This window comes from Tamandua tetradactyla, chromosome 21 (assembly GCF_023851605.1).
Source record: "Tamandua tetradactyla isolate mTamTet1 chromosome 21, mTamTet1.pri, whole genome shotgun sequence".
NCBI classification, from domain to species: Eukaryota; Metazoa; Chordata; class Mammalia; order Pilosa; family Myrmecophagidae; genus Tamandua; species Tamandua tetradactyla.
Genome location: NC_135347.1, coordinates 34193824 through 34199728, shown reverse-complemented (window position 1 = coordinate 34199728; position 5905 = coordinate 34193824). Strand labels below are relative to the sequence as shown.

Sequence of the window (5905 nt, the reverse complement as noted above, 5' to 3'; positions counted from 1 at the left end):
GCCAACCATGGTAAACATGGCCTTGGTATCAGACTAAACCAAGCTGCCACAGAAAATTACAAGGTATTTTCCTATTAGCAAGGAATATCAGTTTGAAAGCCAGCCATGGGATTTGAACTTTCAACAGAAATTCCTTGAAATTAGAGTGGTTAAGAATAGAACATATTAAAAGTACCTACTATTTTCTGGTGAATGGTTAGCCTTATAATAGCTAATGAGTTCTGAGTTCTAAGGACCTCCTTTGTCTTATTTTAAGTTGGTCTTTTCACGATGATGACAGGGTCACCTTCTCTGCAGCCATCATGGATTGGTTTTATATTTTTAAATTATGTCTCCGATGTTATTACTTAGAGTCTCGAAACACTGCTTTCAATCGCTTTGTTAACGGCTTCCAATAAGTGCAACAGGTGCAGAAACAGATTGATGATATCCAAATAGAGCCTATAGCAGTCAATATACTCTCTTCAGGTGACAGTCTAGGCATCAGTGAGCATCGTAGATGAGGAATCCACAGAAGAGAAGGGTTCCCGCAGCAGCCAAGCCCAACTCTGCTGTCTCACTATATAAAAACAAATTTAGGAATCCTAACAGGCACAAAATCCAGAAAACAACAAAGAGTCTTGCTCCAAATTTCCTGAAAACTCTCTTAAATTGTAGAGTATATATAGTCACCAAGAAATACCCCAGTCATCAGTATAAAAGCTTGCAGAATAAAATATACATCAAAGAAAACAATAACAGCCACAGTCAGAGCTTCTTACAGTGGAAGTCCAAAGAGCAGATGCAGTTTAAGGGGTTGTCTATGTCTGTTTATAGTCAATGCTAAAATCAAACCCAAAGATCCCAGGGCAAACACCAAAATTAAGGCCAGGCTTTCGTGTACAAATGTCCATATAGATTCAAGGTATTTAAAAAAAAAAAAAAGGGTAGATGTTGTATTAGTCAGGGTTATCTAGATAAACAGAACCAACAGGGGCTATCTGTAAATACAAGATTTATAAAAGTGTCTCACACAGAATGGAGAGAAATTCAACTTCCCCAAGTTGAATTCTTGATATTCTCACAAGCAGTGTGGACAACTAAAGCTATAGGCTGAGCCCCCAGTCTTGGGATTTGTTCATATGAAACTTAACCCCACAAAGGATAGGTCAAGTCTACTTAAAATTTAGGCCTAAGAGTCACCCCCCAAGAGAGCCTCTTTTGTTGCTCAGATGTGGCCTCTCTCTCCAGCCAACACAACAAGCAAACTCATCGCCCTCCCCCTGTCTACGTGGGACATGACTCCCAGGGGTGTGGACCTTCCTGGCAACATGGGACAGAAATCCTAGAATGAGCTGAGACAGAGCATCAAGGGATTGAGAAAAACCCTAGAATGAGCTGAGACTCAGCATCAAAGGATTGAGAAAACCTTCTTAACCAAAAGGGGGAAGAGTGAAATGAGACAAAGTGTCAATGGCTGAGAGATTCCAAACAGAGTTGAGAGGTTATCCTGGAGGTTATTCTTATGCACTGAGTAGATATCACCTTGTTATTCAAGATGTAAGGGAGAGGCTGGAGGGAACTGCCTGAAAATGTAGAGCTGTGTTCCAGTAGCCATGTTTCTTGAAGATGATTGTATAATGATATAGCTTTCACAATGTGACTGTGTGATTGTGAAAACCTTGTGTCTGATGCTCCTTTTATCTACCTTGTCAACAGACGAGTAGAATATATGGAATAAAAATAAATAATAGGGGGAACAAATGTTAAAATAAAGTTAATCTGAAATGCTAGTGATCAGTGAAAGCAAGGGGTAAGGGGTATGGTAGATATAAGTTTTTTTTTTCTGTTTTTGTTTTATTTCTTTTTCTACTGTCTTTTTATTTCTTTTTTTGAATGGATGCAAATGTTCTAGGAAATGATGAATATACAACTAAGTGATGATATTGTGAATTACTGGTTATCTATGTTAATTTTTATTTCATTTGTTAATTTTTTTAAATTAATAAATAATTTTTTTTTAAAGTGTCTCACACAACGATGGGAATGCAAGGGTTCAAAATCTGTAGGGCAGGCAGCGAGGTTGGCAACTCTGATGAATGGTCGGGATGAACTCCACAGGAAAGCTTTGCAGACTGAAGAAGCAGCAAAAATGTCTCTCTTCTCCCTTAAAACTCTTCAATTGATTGGATTCTTCTCGTTTGCAGAAGACACACCCTTAGCTGATCGCTGATGAGCCACAGATGCAATCAACTGATGATTTAACAAACGGCCTTCTGGTTTATTAACCAGCCACGAAATATCCTTCCAGTAATGGTTAGGCCAGTGCTTGCCTGACCAGACAACTTGGCCAAGTCAACACCCGAACCCAATCATCACAGACGTCATTGTAGTTAAGAGGACTTCCCAAGAAAGGATGCTGTAGACTTTCTTAGAAAGTCGCTTGGATGTGCAAGCTGGCAGGGGCCCCGCAGCCACCATAGGTGAAGTCATACTCGCTTGAGGAGCAGAAGCACAGAGGTTGACATCGGCCCTGATGGCAACCAAACCCCCAGCCACCCCCGCCGAACAAGAAAGACCCCTAGATATTGTGTTTCATGCACTGCCTCACTGTAACAGGTACATGAGACAACCCAGAGATTAAACAGGAAGGGGATCACTCCTTATAAGAGCCATTCTTCAAGCCCATGCCCAAGTAAAGTTCGGACACACCCTTTCCATGTCCTTGCATTCTGCTCTTACTTTCCTGAGTTAGCTGGATTATTTTCACCTCTATGCAGGTGGAGCAAGGTATAACCAATATTGGCATGCTAGTCATGCTAACTTAGGCTTCATGGGAGTGCAGTATTCACTTAACTTTTTCACATATTTATTTCTTCTTTCCAGACCCACCTGTGCTATCTCTTCATGGCCCTCTTTTCTAACATCACCATCTGGCTTTAATCTAGGCCCCAGGCTTCCAACTCCTTGCAGACCCTCCTCAGGCTCCTCCCCAAAGCGTCTTCCTCAGCCCATCTCACCTACCAACAGCTCCTCACCTGGTCCCCCGCTTCCAGCTGGAGGGTCTCTATACCACAACCTCTGTGTATTCTGATCTCCAGCTCTACTCCCTCCACCCACCACGGGGCTGGCACACCCTTCTCTCCCCAGGTTGCCAGATACCCAGGGCCCTGCTTCCCCTCCCTGTGACACTGTCTTTCTGCTGTTGTCCTCATCTTCTTGGGATCTTCACACCAGCCCTATACCCACATCTCTGTCCTGACCTAATGCTGCCAGGGTCTTCCTTCTCAGCTGTCCTTTCTCTCTGCACTCATGGCACTTCCTACATTTTGTGCTTATCCTTTTTTTCTTTCTTCCCCATTTTTATTAGGTTCCTTTTAAAATGTACGTTTGCTCAGCCCCTTCTTCATCTCGCCCCACATTTTCTCTTAGCAGACTCATCCAGTCGCATGACTATCACCTTTTGGTGTGACTTCTAACTCTGACATTTTCATGAATTCCTGCTTACATTTCTAACTATCCACTCATTCTATGTGAAAATTATTATCAGTTCTTCAAGCCAGATATGATCAGGTTCTAGTCATACCTTCCATTCCTGTCTGGTACATCCCCTGTTCTGTGCAAGAAATTTAGAAATCCCATCTCAATTACTCATTTAATATCACTTCCACCATGCATCTCGTCCCCTCTTCAAATTCTCATCATTCTTTAAGACCTAGCTAATGTTCCATCCTCTCGTCAAAGATGTCCCAACCCCAGCCACACTAGAAATTCTATATTATAATTCCCACATAAAGCCATAAGTTAAACAACTTTGTGTTTTTCCTTCCCACTCAGCCAGTCCCAACAATTCAGTAATCTTTTAAAATTATTTCTTCAGTATATAAATGAAGAAAGGACTTTAAATATTTTGGGAGATAGAAAAGAAATGTAATATTGGCATACTTCTTGGTTCTGCCAGGGATAATACTTGCATTGTCATGATATGTAATATATCTATTCACTTTCAGCCTTCTGAATTTACCTGGGGGGAAAAAACAGAAGTTTTAAATATGGTTATAGGACAGATTGTGAATGTAACTTGACCTGGTAAAAGAGCAAATCTAGTTGATGAAATATGGGAGGGAGGAGAGGACATAACATCCTCAGGTAGGAAGTAGTGGGGCTTTCTGGGTCTGGATTCAGACTGTCTCAGTTTGCCAGGGCTGCTATAACAAATACCACACACTGGTGTGCTTCAGCCACACGGATTTATTGTCTCACAGTTTGGGAGCAGGAAGTCTAAAATCAAGATATTAGCAGAGCATGCCTTCTCCACAGTTTGTAGCATCCCATGGAGGTTTGGTGGCAACCAATCTTGATCTCTGTCCCATAGTGATGTGTCTCTTCCTGCTTTCTCCTGTGGTTTGTACTTCAGCGTCCAATTTCCTTTGCTTTTAAGAACATGCCAGGCACAACTGTGTAGCTCCCAACTTAATTTAGTTTGGTCTCATCTTAAAAGGATCTACAAAGATTCTATTTACAAAATGAGTTCACATCCTCAGGACCAGAGTGTTAGAATTTGAACATTTTTATGTGTGTGTGTGTAGAAAATATGATTCAATCTACCACAGACTGCTTGGGCTTTTTAAAAAAACGTTATGTCCATTCTGCCACCTCAATCATCTTTTGATCTTGGGCAAGTCACCTCCCACCCCATGCCTTAGGTTTCTCATCTGTAGATTAGGAATAATATATGACAGGCTAACCGTGAGGATGAAACAAAGTAGTTCATGTAAAACACCTAGAACAGTGTCTGACACATATTAATGCCCAATAACTGCTGATAATTGTCCTCTCACATATTTGAGCATGAAGAGATACTGTCTAAAATGATGAAATCAGAAGATAGGGTTTATCTGGGTTGTATAACAGAGAAATTAAAATAAAAGGGATCAAAAACTTGGAGTGAGAGGATAAATTGAGAAGCATAAAAGTGAACTAAATCCCCATCCTTCAAAGTAGAGAGTCAATAGATCCTATTTAAAGATATATGATCAAAATATATAATTTAGAATTAGGAAAATAACCATCCAAGAACAAGCTTGCAAATGGTTGTTTCTGGGAAGTGTGACTGGAAGTAGGAGAGGGTAGGGAGAGGATTTACTGCTTTTTGTTATAACTTTTCTACGATTTTTTTTTACCATGTGCATTATTATTTTATTTTTTTTCAAAAAGGTGAATACATTCATATACATATTTATGTTTACATGCATACAAGATGCCTCAGGCTAGGGCAGAGATTGTTTGGCTCCCCAGCAGTACCTAATATAATATTTTATCAAGAATGTATACACAATAAACATCTGTTAAATGGCTAATGTTGTCATCCTCCCCTATATTTAAATAATGTTTGGTGGTGATTTGACACTGTTACCATCCAGAACGATAAGATTGCCTTATTATTAATGTGAAAACTGAGTTGAAATTTATTTAACTTATGTGAAATATATCAAACCCATACGTCCTTGTGTTTGTCCATAGACTTGCAAACAGGTGATTCCTTATTGCCTGAAAGTAATACTCGGTGTTCTAGCACTTCAAAGAAAATAAATATATATTGAAAATGACATGTTTTTAGGAAAGAAAAGATTACAGTGGAAAAGAGTCAGATTTACTGTGCTACATTTTTTATGCATCTGTTTGGTACAAGTTGCAAAAAATATTCTGTCAAATGATAAACAGAAGTCACTGTTCAGGTGTGGTAGAGGTTTTAAGGTTTTTTTTCACTAAATTGTAAAGCACAATGTTAAAAGAGTCCATTGATTACACAAGGAGCTTATATAAACCCTTGGAGGGAAACATGGATTTGAAAAGGAATTCTGATTTTCTGCCAACTGTATCATATCACATCTAATAGTTTGGATTTGGGTCTGTTGATGATACG

General features: G+C 39.6%; 1 pseudogene; it reads right to left on the bottom strand.

Annotated features, from left to right (window-relative positions):
* Nucleotides 1-347: 347 nt before the first annotated feature.
* Nucleotides 348-3194, bottom strand: LOC143665183 (protein lifeguard 4 pseudogene; annotated as a pseudogene).
* Nucleotides 3195-5905: the final 2711 nt, after the last annotated feature.